The 17,377-nt window shown below is 43.7% G+C and overlaps 1 long non-coding RNA gene across 6 annotated transcripts; it reads left to right on the top strand.

The window, feature by feature from the left end:
• Positions 1-2,423: 2,423 nt before the first annotated feature.
• LOC123127727 (uncharacterized) lies at positions 2,424-12,334 on the top strand. 6 transcript variants are annotated; one of them, XR_006462763.1, is made up of 9 exons: positions 2,426-2,726; positions 3,557-3,683; positions 4,782-4,832; positions 5,190-5,281; positions 5,364-5,454; positions 6,660-6,787; positions 7,888-7,926; positions 8,213-10,687; positions 10,778-12,325. It is a non-coding gene; the product is annotated as an uncharacterized lncRNA (long non-coding RNA). The 6 variants fall into 6 exon arrangements; XR_006462761.1 differs by having other exon boundaries at positions 2,424-2,726; positions 6,660-10,687; positions 10,778-11,260; positions 11,381-12,332; XR_006462762.1 differs by having other exon boundaries at positions 7,888-10,687; positions 10,778-12,327.
• The last annotated feature ends 5,043 nt before the right edge of the window (positions 12,335-17,377 follow it).

Below are 17,377 nucleotides of genomic sequence, written 5' to 3'. Positions count from 1 at the left end.
CTACTGGCACCATCTCGCTTAGAAGGCCGTGTGCGTGTCTGCTCATTTCGGACACAGGCGATGCTATGGGATCGGGAGTAAGTCGCTAATTCCAAAGAGAATATGTGAATGACGAAGTAATAGGGAAAGAAAACAAAGAAAGCGGCGTGGTAGCGATTTAAGTCAGCCTTCTACATGAATTAGCGGCTTGTCAGACAAGGACGAAGAGGATAGGCAGCAGCTTCCTTCAGGCGTGCGTCCATGTCGGACAACCACGCGGCGTGCGGACATTGGTGCGATTTCCACCTCACCCTGCACATGGGTCTTTGTCTCATGCGCTCCACGCTCGACGTCCGGGTCGTCGCTACTAACCTCAGTGGCACGGACTTCGCTGTCGAGCTTCGTCTGAGAGACACCACCATGGCCACGAGAAAGACTCCATCGAGCTGTGCGTCGCCGGCGGCTTCGCTGGTGTCGCCGGCAGTGCCGAGCGAGGCGATGCACTCGTACAAGGAGTGATCGATGCTGTGGAAAGCTAGCACGTCCTTCACGTTAGGCTCCATGAACGGCGAATGAGCATATACGTGTGTCCATGGTGAGCCGCTCATGGTTTTCTCCAACACAATCATTAGCGCTGGCCATGCCACCTCAGTATGCTCGTGAGAGATGATGAAGAGTAGCTACCACATCGCGTAGATAGAGAGAAGAAAAGAGTAGAGGAGATACTGAATTACTGGGTTAGAGCCCGCAGAGCTACCAGCATCGCAGTAGCTGCTTCAACGGACCACGACAAGGATAGTGGCATCCGGCAAGGTCCATCTTGTCGGCAGCACGACTCCGTTGTAGGCGTTGAGCTTGGAGACCTTATGGGTGCGCGCGGTGAAGCCTGGGAAGTGGGAACACGTCCAACTCTGGATGGTCTCGACCACGGCTCTTCTCTGGACATGGTAATAGTACCACCGTCTTCATCGCTCCCAGCGCCTCCTGCGAGACTGCGACCGCGAGTCCTCGCATGCTCCCAACTTAGCTCAGGGCGACACCACAGCCTCGTCTAACTCGTCCGGTTGCTGCGACCACCCTGGGCGTGGACGCCAGCCTCTTCATGGACAGGCCGCCCAGGTGAGCTCGCTCGCCGAGTCCACTATCACCGTGGCCTCGCCGCCGCTGATGCCCACGGTGGCCACGTAGTTGAGCGTCCGGAGCCGGGCGCCGGAGGTGACGGGGACCTGCGCCAGCTTGGACGCTGCCGCCGCGTCCGACGACCTGATCAGCCTGTAGCTGCCGACGAGACCCTGGTGGCGTCGGAGGCCAGGACGCCGTGGGCGTCCTCCACCCTGCTCTTGCCGCCTGAGCCGAAGCTGGCGTGGTGCTGCAGCTCCAGAACCGTGGCACCGCTCTCAACCCCTGACGATCAATGGCATCAGAATTCGTATCACATTATATGCCGGCTAATTAATGTTTCCAATGTACTATATGCATGCTACTGTATACCCGTTCTTTCCTTTTGGTTTTTTGTAATCAGCGTGTGCAATGGCAGCAAAGCCTTCTGCATATGACCTCACCCACGCAAGTCCTCGCCTCCAAAATCAAGAGATATGAACCGGATGGATGCCGGAGGCTCCTCAGCTATTAGCGACTCTCGGCCGTTGGATCTCTCCCTTGATGCGTTTTCGTCCGTTGGATCGATAGGTGGAGGAATCTGCGCCGTCGGATCGAAAAAACTGCTGCTGGTAAAGATCTCGTGCCACCGCGCGTAATTCTCGTGCCCCGCCGAGGGCATTTTCGTAATTTCACTATGTTGTATAAAAGTGCAACACCCATAGGGTTTCTCCCCAATCGGCTTCGTCCCCTCTTCCTGTTCACTCGAGGGAGCCGCCGCGCCCCCTCCCATTCCAAACTCCTCTCTTCCCCGCCTCCCCTCGCCCTGCCGGCCATCCTCCCCGTCCTCCGCCGCCACCGACCAGCCGCAACCGCCGCGCTACCATCCCCTCCCTGTTCCTCTCCCGTGGCAAGTCCTCCGAGAAGCAGCCCAAGGGCAGCCGCCTGCCGCTCGGTGGCCGGACGTCGAGAAGCGCCGCTGCTTTGGCTCCGCCGTCTCCTTCGCCCTGCCTGCCGGATCCACGACGTCGTCCTCGCGTGCACATGGCAGGTGCTCCGCCTCTTACTCTCGTTCGGCCAGATCCACGGTGCACGGCCTCTCGCGCTCGCTCGCGACCCTGAGCCGTGGCAAGGGTTTCAGGCTGGGCATCGGCTTCGTCGCCCGCGCGGCTCCGGTGGATTCCGACGGCTCCTCTCCGTCTCCTCTCTCGCCCCCACGCGCGGCTCCGCTTCCCGATGGCCATGAGGTGCAGCCTTGCATCGTCCTCTTCTCCTTTTCCTTCTCAGGCAAATTTTGTTTTGGTTCACTGCTCAATTTCTTTGGTTAATCTTCGTGCACTGACCACTTGGTGTTGTTGATGGCGCAGATTGTGGCGAGGTTGAGCGTATGGAGCAGAGGGACCAGGGCCGGCCGATGGCTTGTTTCCTCTATACGTACTTGATGGTTAGCCCATGTAGCAGATCGACTGATTCTGAGAAAGGAAAAAAATGGTAACAAAACGACTAATTCTTGGCTTGCTGCATGCGCGTGATCTTCTCTGGTTTCTCTTCCCCAATTGGCAACGAACCAGCCATGCCAAGGTCAACGGCGCCTTGTCCACACCGTCTAATTGCGACTTCCGGCTGTTGGATGTGATTAGTGCAGGAAGGTAATGGGATTTTCTCGATTCCATGAACCTCCTCGTGAACTCAAATCCCATCTGTTTGTAGTCTTGTTAGATGTTTCGCTTCGTGAAGTTAATCCTCATTACGTATCTCTTGCTTACACTTCAGTTTCTTGTATTGATTGGGCCGGATTAGGAAAGGGAAACTAAATTTTCTGCTCATGACTTGTAAGCTGCAGCAAAAGCTTGCAATTTCTAATTTCCTAGCCAACCAGGAGCATTTGTTTCATGCCTTTCCTAAGCTTTTTTTATTTAACTAGCTGTGTTCTTAATTTTTATCATCTTGTATCATATATTTGTGTGCTAATTATCAAGATTGCTATTAATTTGGCAATATTGTATTTGGAAAGTATTCATCTGACTATGAGAAGAAAAAAACATGCATATGAGTTGATTGAGCCTGAGAGAGGAGTTGTTGACATTTATTCAGAGCACATACAAGTAGTATTTCTACTGCTTAGGAATTTTATGGAATTAGTTTTAGTATTTATTGAAGAGCAATTTAGTGAAGGATTATAGGATGTTAAAATTTCACCTAATGAAAAAAAATATAAGTTTCAGACTGACAAGATGATAAGGCAACATAAATTTTAGTGTGATTTATTGGAAGAACTTTGAGTGGTTGGATGATTCAATTTGGTTAGTTGGTTATGCAGTTTATAAGTCACCCATGGGTGTGTTTATTGCAAAACTTGCACAATCATTCTATGGCGCCAACCACCAATACCATGCTCCTCCACAGTTAAGCCACTTCGTGATGCGTAATTATTATTTTTGATGTTGCTGATACCCTTTCCCGTGGACAGCTCTGCCAGATCCGTTGCTGCTACAGAACCCAACTCCTGAGCACGTCGGAGTTGAGCAAGAAGACAGGAGGAGGTGTCGAGGACGAAGAGGCCCCTCTTCCTTTTTGGTCCACGCCGCTACGAAAGTGATATTAGGGTATTGAAACTTGCTTTATGGAGTAGTACCATCACGATACCTTGCCTTTTTCCTATTATGTTCGAGTACTTAGTACTTACCCTGTTTCTTTGACAAAGGCATTTGATAGATATGATTAGGCACATATTGAGTGTGCCATTTCAGAAATATTGAGCATACAGTCTCAGTTCCAACTTAAGCATACAATCTGCTCTTTCTTCTTAAGATATAGAGGAGGATAATGATATATTGTCTGTTTGATATTTGCATGTAGTTATGATTTCATAAAAGGCCTAAGTTTGACCTTATGTTATATCAGGACATCTTGGTTCTAAATTTCATTCCAGAGATTTGCTTAATATTTCATTTAGATTGGTTGTTTTAGGGAATGAAAAAAAATGCATTCTATGTTTGTTCGTTCTATCTTTCCCTGTTTTTGTCATCTTCAGTATTTAATGTTTGTTCATACGTGTATTTTTATCGCCACAACCTTCCACTGGCCTGACTAGGGTGTGCCAAGGTGCACATTTAGTTATCAGAAGATGGTTCTGTTTTTATTGGGGCTGCATTTGTAATGGTTCATTATTTCTAAAGGGGTACACTGTTTGTAGGTATTGCACTGAGCTGGAAGAGGATGCTGGCCAGCGCCCCACCTCTCTTTCGACATAATAAACTGATGTAAAAACTTATCTTGGGAACATTCATAAATATGGCCATTCAAATTCCTCAGAGCGACTTTGTTCTAACCATACATAGCAGAACTTAGTTGCCTTCCCAGACTTCTGCAGAAATTTAAGTGCAATGTATCATCAAGGATCATTGAATCCAGTTATTTGATTTCTTTGTATAACAAGAGCTTGAGTTGTCGCCCTATCTGTTGTGGCGGTATCATGGTTTGCTTGACTCAATTTTGACAAGCAGTTCAAAATTAAGTATGGTCGCTTGAAGCATTCTTTGTGATACTAACTGCAATCAAGTTTCACATTTTGTTCTACTCAACTCGGCCTTTTCCAGATATCTTAGCTTTGGCTTTATGTGGGCACACTACTGTTACTCTTTTTATATGGCAATACAAAGGAGATTGAAGTATTCGTAACACATGTGTTTTCTGTCGTGCAGTGAACTTGTTATACTCTTTCTGGTTCAATGGAACTTACCTACGCACATTAGGTATGCCTTTTTTGGTACCTTCATCTCAACTTCATTGTTTCTATCTATGTGCTCTTTTCACATTTTCTTACAGATTATATGAAGAAATCGTTCATTGCTAATTAATACTATATGCGATGATGTTTTGAAATTTACCTATACCAAATGTGGTGTTTTGGACAATGTGATATAATTCATAGTTCTTACTCTGGGCTCAGTGAAACATGTTGTTATTTTAATAAATTAAACTTTCTTCACTTCAAGGCAAACAACATATGTTGCATTTCTACCAAAGTGTGTGTAATTCTTTGTTTTACTTGCAGATTGTTGCAGCTGTTGTTTTTAGATGTGACATGATTCTACTTCTTGGTACTGTAGGGGTTTTACTTTAGCTGGTGAGTGTTTGTGAGCGAGATGGCTGTCGCTTCCGCATGGATCCACCTCCTAGCCGTTGACCACTTCATTGGAAGGTTAGCAAGGCATTATTTGTTCAGGTGTATGCGGTTGTGAGCTAGATGTTCATGTTTGTGGTTTGTTTGGCTTGTGATGTAGGCACGTGTAACCTTGATGGGCAAATATGGTGAAGACTTGAAGTTGATATACTAATGTGGTATATGAAGCTATGATCAAGGGCGTCACACAGGTTTGGAATCTTCATTCACATCTGCACCTCACTTGTTACCTGTGTTCTTGCTTCAGTCTTTTTTTGTAATCATATTCCTATATACTGGGCATCATTCTGTATTGCCAGTGCTTTCTATTAATCACCATTTTAAGAATCATTCCTATATACTGGTTCTTGCTTCAGTCTGAGATTGAAGTTTCTTGATTTTATCCTATTAGATTCCAAACCTGACTTTGGGCGATTGCTTGAGGGAGTTTCCACTTCTCTTTTTGTGTGTGATTCTTGCTATAATGGCCGAATTGGTCCTGTTGTGTGCATACTGCTGAAGCACCTATTGACTTTAAATCATCTGAAGAATGGGACAGAAGTGATGATAATAAGATAATAGTATTTCTTAAGCCTATATTTAGTTTTCCCTTCCTTTTACACTAAAATGTGTACTAACATTTCTTGAGAACAGAACTAGGGCAGTGCACATATATGATTTATTTATTCTTCTTTCATATTGGAGAGAGTGGTAGTACCTTGCTGATTACACTAATTTTGTCCTATTAGAGGGTTCTGTATATTCTCTAGCTACTTAATGATTTCTTTCTTGGCTGTGATTTATTTGGTATTTGAGGTGCTAACAAATAGGAGTTGTGACGGAAAAATGTCGTTTTATTTGCTCTCATGTGACAAGCATGCCCAGAGTCTTGCGAGTTATACCGGTGTTGAGATATGCTATGGTTTATTATGTCTTTATTTCATGTTTATTTCAGGCTTGTTTTGTGGCCTCAAATCCAATGTATCCTTGATTCTGTAATTATTGAATAAATGTCTGCATTCTGCGTTCAGTTCTGTAACATAGAAGTGTTGGCGTGCTTCTTTTCATCTCCAGCCAACTGGTCCATCATTTCTCTGGTTTAATAAAAAGGAAAATATTGTTCTTTTTGTAGCTCAGTGGCACTTATTGCCTTATGAAGGCTGATTCTTAAATTGCCTAATTAACAAGCAACACTTAAATGTAGATGGTTATCCTTTGCCACTCTTTAGTAATATATCGGATTTTCCCATATCCTGTTCATGACAAAGATGTGTATGTGTGTGTGTGTCTGTGTGTGTGTGCGTGCATGCGCGTGTGTGCGTGTGCTATTGTATTAGGATTTAAAGTTTGGGTCTCCTATGATTTAGTTACTTCCTCCTCCTATTCTAATGCTGATGCTTTGCTTTTGTGATTGCAGATCGGCTTGCAATGTTGAGCAGATCACCATGTTAAAAGATGAGCATTTAGAGAAGTGTGTGCTCGCCAAGGATCCAATGGGTTTCTGAAGAGTTGGCTGCACATCGTTGGTGTCTGATGCACTATCAGGTATACATGAGGTCCGCTCTTGGTTTTACCTTGGTCTTGTAGTTAGCAAATCAATTTTTTTTGGAATGTTCGACTTTAATTGCATTTAGATAGTCTTTCACCCATCCATATCTTTGAGATTTGAGACCAGGGTGCACGCCACAAATATGTCAACCATGATGTCAGGAGCCCCTTAATTTCCTCTTCCTTTTGGGTGTGAGCATCGTTGATTGCTAATAGCAAAGAAATTAAAAAAGAAGAATATAAAAGTAACTTCATTTTTTACATGGCTTGATTTAAATTTTTGTGTACATGTTCTTTGATGAGATAGTCTCCTATGTCTGTCAGGTCCAGTACTAGATTTTTTTTGACTCAGAACCAACAACCCCAATTTAAATGAAATATAGATACACACAATATTTGTAAGCTACTACGGGAATTTAGAGGTGGTCATAGATATCTTGGTCAACCCAAATAGATAAAGAACACACATGAATCCAGGCTTGTGCTCTGTTTTGTATTTCTCATGTACGAGCAGAGTCTGTGTGTATATGTTGTAAGCTAGAACAATTTATACACACCAGAACCTATCTGTGTATGAGCAGAGTCAGTGTGTATATGTTGTAAGCTAGAACGGGTTGTATCCACCAAAACCTCTATATGTGTGCCTGTACTCCTGTCATGCTTGGATTTTTTATCAGACAAGATTATTTTTTTCAAATGTATAATCCTATTTTTCTCAGATATATATTTCTTCTTGTTCATTCTTTTCGGCTTAAAGCACGAATAATCAGAATATACCTGTAGTGTTTGTACTATATGCATACACTTTAGCTCAAAATAATAATGCACTTCCTATTACTTGCTCTGTTTTGTTAAAATGTACGTACATCAGTTGGTTAATTGGCCAGGAAATTTTGCTCTGGTGATTGCAAAATTATAGTGGCTAGCCGGGACACCTAATTCCGCCTTTGCAATTATAAGCTATTAAGCTGGTGTATTTTCTGTTAGAACTACCAGATATTCATGTAACTTGGTTTCTTTTGTGGTACATGTACCTTAGTTTAAATATTGATTAACTGATACACACTACTTATGGTGGTCTTCTAATCAAATCACAGCTACAGAGATTTCCTTGGCGAAGATCTCGGGACACTCGGGTAATTTATTATTTTCCATATGATCACGATGTAGAGGCTAGGAGAACTATCTCCTTTTCATTATATGCATAAGTAGTGCAGATTATTCTGTAGGGAATTATTTCCTGTTTTATTGCATGTTGCTACTCTGTGTTAGGTGATCATTATAGCCATATAATGCCACTAGATGTAGTGCCAGATATCTCCTTTATTGCTTCAGTTTTAATTAATTAGGAAACTGGAGCAGGGTATTAAGTTGGATCCCCGCTCGTTTCTTTGAGACCTTCTGATCATGTGCTTATTTTAGTGGATCTGTCCTTGGATGGTCATTTCTGATGAGTGATAACCAGGGCAGTTTCACTTCCAGAAACAAGAGAAGAGGGTCTCACCGAGCCTCCTCAGAGCTCAGCGACTTTCGGCCATCGGATGCGTTCGCTTGATGGAGTTTGGGTCGTCGGATCAAGCCATCGGACGTACTCTGCCATCGGATCTGGAGTAGCACTATAGGAATGAATAGTTACTGCCTCCTCGCGCTGTCGCTTACTCTGTCTGTTCGACCGGGACTAGCTGACGTGTGGGGCCCCTCGCGGGTGGGCTGCGTTTGTCAGTGACCGTGGCCGCGGGTGTGGCATGTTCGTCTCGTCGCGCGCACCGACGGGTAAATATCCCGCGCCACTGCACGTAATATCTTGCCCCCACCGAGGGTATTTCGGTCTTTTCGCGTCCAGGCCTCGTGCGTGGTAGGCGGTGGTTGGCCCGTGCGGCTATGGAGTGGGGGAGGGCAGCGGCTTGCCTCTTCGTGCTCCCATTCGCCCCCTTCTCTCTGGGTCTCCTCTCCTCTCGCCGCCGATGCTCGTGTCAGAGGCTATTCTTGCTAGGGCGATGATGATTAACTGTGGCTGAAATAAGTGTGCCTTTGAGCAATCGAGGCACCTGTTGGTATCAAGTTGGATCCTCCCTCTCGTCCCTAAAGTCATTTTTGGTCATGTGATACTTATGGTTCTGTCCTTGGATGGTCATTCTTGTTGAGTGATAACCAGGGCAGCTCCACTATGTAAACAGATTGATCTGGTGGTAAGAGATGACGGGGGTAGGTTATATGATCGAGGAAAGGCGAATCTGAGCCCACTATGCAATTAACCCTAAACCCTTTTTCATTTGTATTTAAAGGTGTTGCTTATTTATGCTCCAGTGTTTATAGCCGTTTTAAGTAAAGTTTTCTTCTCTCTCATACCTTTATTGCATATAAGTTGTTCTTGATCCTTTATTGTTTCTTGTTGGTCTTTGATTTAATCTGGTTAAGAGTAAGTTGCACTTTGTTATACTAGAAAGACTCACTCCCAACAAGTTATCGGTTGAATGACTTGTTTTAATTCGTTGTGATACTATTACTTCTATTTTTTGCAAGTTACCAGTTGTAGCTATTTGTTCATGCTACAGAAAATAATACTATAGGATTTTTTGAGATTTTTCTTGAGATAATGCTGGATTGTTCATGTAAAGAGTGACCGAGGTAGCATGTCCCATTTTGTATCCATAAACATTTTTTTGACTGCTGTGATTAGGTTGCTGGGTTAATCCGAGCCATTGAGCAGACATTTTCTTTCGTTTTCTTTAGTTTGTTCTGAAGCTTTCCCCAATTCTGTACGTCACCAGTGCATTTGTTTGGATCCTGCAGTTTGAACACTCTTCCAACTATAGAGTTTAAAATATGTTACCTACATAAAGAGGAGTTAAATAAGGATGAACTTACACAGCTTATCCTTATTTTAGCCATAAGAGTATTTTGTCTATAGAGCTGATACCCTGAAACTCTGTTTTTATTACTGTATTATATTATGAAGGTTCAAGTATTTGGGTTCTAGCTCCTGCTTGGATATGGTAGATGCTTATTCATTTTCCTATTAGTCTAGCAGGATTACATCATTGATGTCACTTCCCAACCAATATTAAGCTGGCAGTTGTTTATTTTCTCTTTTGCCTAACACATCAAAATCTAGAGCAACACTTTTTGTTGATTGATATTTCAACAGATACTGATTACTTCTCTTTATTTTATTGTATTGTTAGCCAATTAAAAAGGTTTTGTTGTAGGTGTATTTTTTTGTATGGTATATATTATGCGAGTTATTTCTAATGCATCTTGATATTATCTTAGAATCATCTGACTAGAGTCTTGGTCCTTCGAGCTTAGTTAAGTAAAGCATCTTTTATATCAGATATCAAATTATCTATACTTGTACTAAGATATAATGTATCTAACCAGATTTTCATTTCTTTAATGGAGTTTTTAGCACTCAGATTTATTTGAAATAGCTGCTCCTATATTTTTGTCAGTGCTTGCTGTACTTAGTTTAAATGTTTCTTCTTGGTAGGATCAGTTCTAAATAGTGGATGTAAGCATGCCTTTTCAAGCTTAAGCATTTGATTTTTGGCGATATGGTGTTCTCTCCTTACAGATGACCTTCTGCTTTCTTATTTTTAAAAATAGACAAGTTGGATGCAATTGCCGCCACTCATGTTGCTACAGGAGTGCGCGCAGGGGGGAGTGGCGGGTCAAGGTGCGCTCATCGGCGCCGCTGCTGACCGGCAGATCCAGGCGCACCCTCGGTGCACGCAGGGGGGTGATCTACGACGACCTCCTGGGCACGACACCGCTAGAGACGGTGAGAAACACGCACTCCGTCCACCATTGGTCACCGGCAGTAGCAGGACGAACCGTCGCCGTAGCCGCCAGGCTGAACCATAAGACGCCTCAACAGCGACTGACGAAGTCGTCGAGGTGAGGCGAGAACCCCCTTCTGACGCCTTGCATCGTCCTCTTCTCCTTTTCGTTTTGAGACATCCTCCACCTAATCCCCTCCCCTCTTAGGCGACGGCCCGGAGGTGAACTCCAGCGACAGCGTGAACTTGGCCGGCGACCGCAAGGACCCATCCACGGGGTCCCTTCCTCTCTGAAAACGGCCTAATTGCTGATATCTTGCCTCCCCTCTCCTTCTCCCTCCTAATTTTCAAACAATTTCGGTATGGTATTACTGTTAGGTAACCCTACAAACTTTGTTGGAACCTAAAAAATAGGTACTCCTGATGGATTAGAGTGGTTCTGCCTGAAACAACTTCCAATGAATTGTTGAATTAGCCAATGTCATAATTAGTAAACCCGTGCCGTTATATTCTGTAATGAGATCACATTATGCCCATGTTTAGATGACACTAACCCAAGTTTACTTTCTGATTCCCTTAATTTCTCTACCTAATTCTTGTGGCGGCATGCTTTCATCAGTTTCAATGCGATGAAGATGACAGATCCAACATGGTATCCTTTACGGATGAACAGGAGTTAAGAGGCATGTGTGTAAGTGTTGCATATATTGTTCGAAGATCTTCCGTGTCATTCCAATATGTACCATGCCATGCTACAGAACGATCAAACATATATTCTGTATTGGTTTATTCCTTCGGTGATTAATTTCAGGCCACCCAGGCCACACAAAGAAGGCCCACTGGTTTTTTGGACAGGATAAGTGCACTTCAGGCCACCCAGGGTCAGGCTTTCAGCAGAGACACCAGAGGAGATACCTTTGTGCGAGACTGCTCTCGGTTGAAAATATCCAAAGGTTGGTGCCTCAAGCTAAACTTATCACCTGTGATTCTTTCCCTTTGATCCATTTGCTCCATGCAACCCCTTCTTTGGACAAGCGATAGTTATAGTCGTCATGGACTCCGATGAGATTCTCGACGAAGCGATACCCGAGTGGTTGGAATTGGCAATCATATGCTTCCAGCGGTATCACTCGCCATGATGAGCTCCACCATTGGTTCTAACTTTGTGTACTTATCAAGACTGCCATCTAACTGTCACCAGCCTTTGTATAAACGCCTTGCTTTTAGTATTTTGTGATGTTCGGCTGTCCTGTAATGTGCTACTTAGTTTTCGGTCCCTTGCTATGTAACAAACTTACACTAATTATTAATAATGGTAATTCAACTTGTGGGATGCATTCATTTCTATATAAATGACTTGCTGTAATCCTGATCTATCAAGAATTTTGATGGTTTTTATTGAACCATATCTTACTTTGTACTGCACTTATATGATTTGTATTGGTTTACATACTCCCCTGATAAATACCAGGCGCTAGATTATTGGATCACTACTTTAGACATATTTTTGTAATGACAAAATGTGTCATGTTTGTCATACTTTTGGTATATATGTTGTCTTGCCGTTTGGCAATGCCCTGTATTTTATGTAAATTTACTGTATTGGTCTAATCCATTCTAAGCAATTGCTTTAGTTCCCTATGTTAACAAACGCACTGAAATTGATTTTGTCTTAGTCTCATGCCGATGTTTATCATCATTGTGTCTTGCTCCTATCACAACTGAACGTTTCTTCTTCACTATTTTGTTATGTTGTATGAATGCATATACTAAAACTGAATTCATATTAACTTAGCATTACCTGCCTAACCAAATGTTGGGACCGGCACCCTTGCGCCAAGGCGCGATCCCGATCTAATATCTTTGATGAGAAGGAGTGTGTGCGAATTTACAGCGAGATTGTCTTGTCGATCCGGGCGACGAGAGCATCCAAAGGAACAACAGTAGCACTTTTGTCATTTATTTGACAAAACGGTAGGGGTATCTGCTAAATGTTCAGCGAGGACCGGACAGGGCACACTTGGCCGCCTCTGATTAATTCTGCACTAAATTTGCACATTATGTGTAAGTTTTAGGATTAAAAAGTTCACTTTTTTAGTTATAAGACTAAACCATCACATTTAGGCCAAGTTTTAAGACCTCAGATGCTTTTATCTCATTTTTTTCAAGGGTGCGCAAATTACGTACCTTAGCTTTATAGAAGGAGAAAAATAAGACATACAACAACGTCTACCACTCGCTGCGAACAACAAAGGCGACCAACTCCACACCCGGCTCGAACAAGGACAACCCAACACAACAACACAGCTACGACACAAAATACCTACCCAACACCGAGCCCCTCGCCGCGTCTCGGCCGACATGAAGAACTTCGAAGAACAGCAACTCTAGCTTCCTTGGATTAGCCAGCGACGACCGTACATGGCGCCGAAGGAGAAAGATCCGGGAGCAGAGAACACCGGAGGAGCACATCAAGGGACCTCGAGTCTCCCAGCACAATGCTCCCAACAGAGTAACAACCTCAAAAACGTTGCCATCATGCCGATCCTAGGAATCAAGGCTTTCGCCCCGGAGACAGCTGCCGATACAAGGTCACGAGGAAGATGGTGTTGCACTCGGCGAAGCCTCCAGGAAGGTGAATGGCACCCGCAGGTGCCATCAACGCAGGTCCGGCCACAACCTAACAGGATTTTCATCCGTAGCGCTACACACCTCCACGTCTCCAAGATCCCGACCAATCCCGATCAGATGCCTCGCACCGCCGTCCCCGCAACCACTTGCCATCGAAGGCCCCTTCACTGCCGAGGGAACACGCCTAAAGCCATCACCTTCAACATCGACTAGGAGCCGCAGAAACCACCGAGCGGTGCAAGGCCAGTTCCGCCATGGTGGCCTTCACCCATGGCACACTAGTAGAAAAAGGGTCAATCGTGAAGCACATTAGTGCCGGTTTGTATTTGAGCCGGCACTAATGTATACATTAGTGCCGGTTTCAACGGCTAGCTGGGCTGCTTTCATTAGTACCGGTTCGTGGCGAACCTTTAGCACCGGTTCGTGCCACGAACCGGTACTAATGAGAGTGGTGGCAGGATGTTGTCAGACAGGCGCCCCTCCAGCCCCTTTAGTACCGGTTCTTGGCACGAACCGGTACTAAAGGTCGTCCTACATAAACCCTTCGTCCACCCGAGCTCGCTCTGTTCTTCCCCGTTCCCCTCTCCTCTCTGTTCTTCCCCTCTTCCTCTCGAGCTCATCACACATTTTGCCCAAAATTTGTCAAGATTTGAAGGCCCTCATCCATTCAAATGATCACAAAGGTTAGCAACTTTGTCCTTTCATCTCTCATTGCTAGATTAGCTCTTGCATTGGTTTATATAGTGATTAATTTGTGAGTTTAGTAATTTGGGAGGATATATATATATATATGTGCTAGTATTTGATTTATATGCAATTTGAGGTCAAAAATAACACTTAGTTTGCATATGTAGGTGTGGTTTACTTAGTGCCTTCTAAATCTCCATCGTAGCCACCGTCGATCGCCCGCACCGTCCCGTCGCCGGCACCACCTTGTGGTGAGCCTCTTGTTCATGAAATTTTATATAAAAATTGATGTTTGTGATTTGGATATATAGTTACTCGTATAATTATCTTACCCGTACGTTGTTTGTTATACATATAGTGCCATGGTTTTGATATCCGTCCCCGTCGGCCCTAGTCCTTGTTATGATTCGGATGTGGTATGTATATTCTCTTTTAAAACTAGTTGCATTTCGTGTTTATGACAAATTATGCCCATCAAGTTGACATAGAAATTTTTTCTAGGAGGTATCTGAACCTGAAATTCCAACCGACCCTATTGCCGAGAGGTTAAATTTAGTTGAAAGAGAAAATGAGTACTTGAAAGAAAAATTGAAAATAATTGAGGGGGAGAAGATGGAATTGGAGTTGCATGTTGCCGATGTCGTCGATGATCACAAGATCAAGATGGAGAAAATGCGCTTGAAGATTAGAAAGATTAGAAAATATGCCATCGATAGTGAGGCTTGGTATCACTATGCTGTTGGATCCATTGTTACCTTAGTTGCGATCTTGATCGTATTTGTTGTTGCATTTAAATGCTTTAGCTAGAGAGTTATTTGTTTGTTGCATTTAAGTGTTGTATGAACTTTATGTATGAACTTGTATTAATTTGGTCTATTCGGTGTTGTGTAATGAAGATGAGCCGGCAATCTCTACTATTAAAGGGGGATCGAACGTCGTGATGGTTCGACCTCCTTCGATCCCCCGATTCAGAACCATCGCTCGAGCAGGCCAAAATCCAATGCAACTCAGCCCATGTACAACGCCAACTCAGCCCACATACGGGATCCACAGCCAAAAAACACAGCGGCTCAACCCAGGAACGAGGTCACCCAACAAAAAAATGGTTCGGCAACCCACGACGAGGTCCATCGACCAAAAAACAAACCACCTACGAGCTCCATCGACCCGCGAACGCACGTCGCCAGGGAGAGAAACGCCAGTTATTCGTCGCGTACGAGCTCCATCGACTCGCGAACGCACGACGCCGAGGAGATCAAACGCCAGCGCACGGGAGCTCCATCGACTCGCGAATGCACGCCGCCACGAAGTCGCCGTCCGGCCACGTCCTACGACGCCAAGGAGGCACGGGACCTCCATCGACCCGCCCGCGCATGCCACCAGGAAGTCGCTGTTCGGCCACGTCGTACGCATGCGAGCTGTGCGAGCTGCAGCCTCCGTCGCTGCCACCGCTGAGAAGTCACCTCTGCTGTTGCCATCAACCTCTGATCGTCCTCATCATCCAAAATCCAAGAGCCCACCGTCCCAAGGTAACCCAGTCGCACAGCCCACCGTCGGAAGCCAACTCACGCATACCCATCTCCCCCACCACCGTACTTCTTCCCAATCACAGCCGCCGATCCAGGCAGACCAAGCTTCTTGACTTGGTTCAGTTTTTTTGGGCCAATTTGGTTTACTTGCATGGACGAAATCCCTTCCTCTCTTTACTTAACTCACTCATGATCCAACCCTTGTATAAAATAGGGTAAAAGACATAGGTAAAGATTGTTGAAGGTAGAATACATAGGTACACATCGTATGGTGCTGAATATTCTGTACTTTTTCCTATAAATACAAAAACGATGTACATGATGTGCATATATAAGAAGGTCTTCTTAGATGTAGTTATATGGCATACAAATGAGTCTTGCATGTGATTGTGATAGGATGCTGGGTTTGTGAAGTGTGAGCAGTGGCCAACACATATATTCCTCATGTGATTCTGATAGCTTGGTGAGGAGCATGATGTGGGAGGGCGACCTGCAGGAGCGTCGCGTCGGTGGCAGCGACAGACGACGCCGACCCAGGTAATCTCCCTTACACTTGCACCCCATCTTCTCCCTATATCATGCACTCCCGCACCGGAGCAAAGGAAAAGTGTAACAGAAATTAGGAGTTGGAGGGTTCTCAGATTATCAGAGATTCAAAAGCCCCAAGGATAAATTTGGAGCTGCAAATGTGACATATATTTCTTGAAATATTCACATCATTTATTGTGACTGATTTTTCTTTTTGAAGGAACCAGGGACTAATTACAATTGTATGTAATCTTGATATATAGGTACGCCAACAGAGGTTGTTGGATGTCAACTGCTAATCACAACATCTTTGTATTTATTACAAACTCTTTTCTTCGATTAACTAGCATTTTGATGGAAAAGACAATACAGTATTTGGTTTCCAATGGTATCAATTTGTATCACTGTTGTTGTATTCCATCTTGACTAGAGATTATGCTAGAATGAGTGAACTGCTACCATCCGACAATGTGAAGGTGAGACTTGTTTCTTTCCATTTTAGGTGTTATGTAAAATTATCATGACATGCAAAATCTGAAACTAGACAGTCTTTTATTCGTGCAACTGAAATATGTGTGTATGGTGCCTTCTTGAATTGCCATGAAACTTGTACTAAGCGTCTATGAAAAAATGCCTTTTCTGCTGAGTAGTATCAACCAAATCCAAAAATAGTCATTGGAAATTATAAGTACTTCAGGAATTCTCAAGTGTGGAACAAACTGTATCAAGTAGGAAGTCGATGCTTGATTTGCAAAATTATCAAGTTTGTTCCATAAATGTAGATTGTGTTGAAGGTTTCTTGTTTGTGGCTTAGATTTTTGAATTTTTCATAAGTTCAGTAGCAAACATGCGTGTACAAAAGTGTTTAGATGGCTGTTTGGATCAGTGCACATGTCCATGTAGATGTATCACTTAGCTTTGTGGTTTTAAATGCACGTGTGGAATGAGTTGTTTAGATATGAAGACCAATTTTAATTAACATGTTTATTTAGAAGTTCTCCTGTAATTTGAGAAATCTTCAGAAGAATTGGTTTGACTATGTAATTAGAGACACCATAATGAGCCGATGTTACACACAAGATATTGACGTAGTAGGCATGGAAATTTTATTGTTACTAAGCACTCACGTGTTACAAAATGCTATTTTTCCAGATTGTTATGCATTATTTCTCAATAATTGTACCAAGCATACTTAGTGGTTGAGAAAGTAGTTGTGTTTTGGATTATCTACATTTTTTTCTCTGAAAGTGTGGAAATATATTACTATTTGATAAGAAAAAACAGGGCATAGTTTAAATAGGCTAAACTCATCTTGCTGATTGAAGTTATCAAGCATATTGTGCAAGATTTCAGGTAAACAAACTTGGGCCATTGGACATAGGAGGGGTTAATTCTTATTGATTTGTATTAAATGTCGTGTGAGCAGATTTGAC

This window comes from Triticum aestivum, chromosome 6A (genome assembly GCF_018294505.1).
Source record: "Triticum aestivum cultivar Chinese Spring chromosome 6A, IWGSC CS RefSeq v2.1, whole genome shotgun sequence".
Classification (NCBI taxonomy): domain Eukaryota; kingdom Viridiplantae; phylum Streptophyta; class Magnoliopsida; order Poales; family Poaceae; genus Triticum; species Triticum aestivum.
This window is presented reverse-complemented; position numbering and strand designations above follow the sequence as displayed.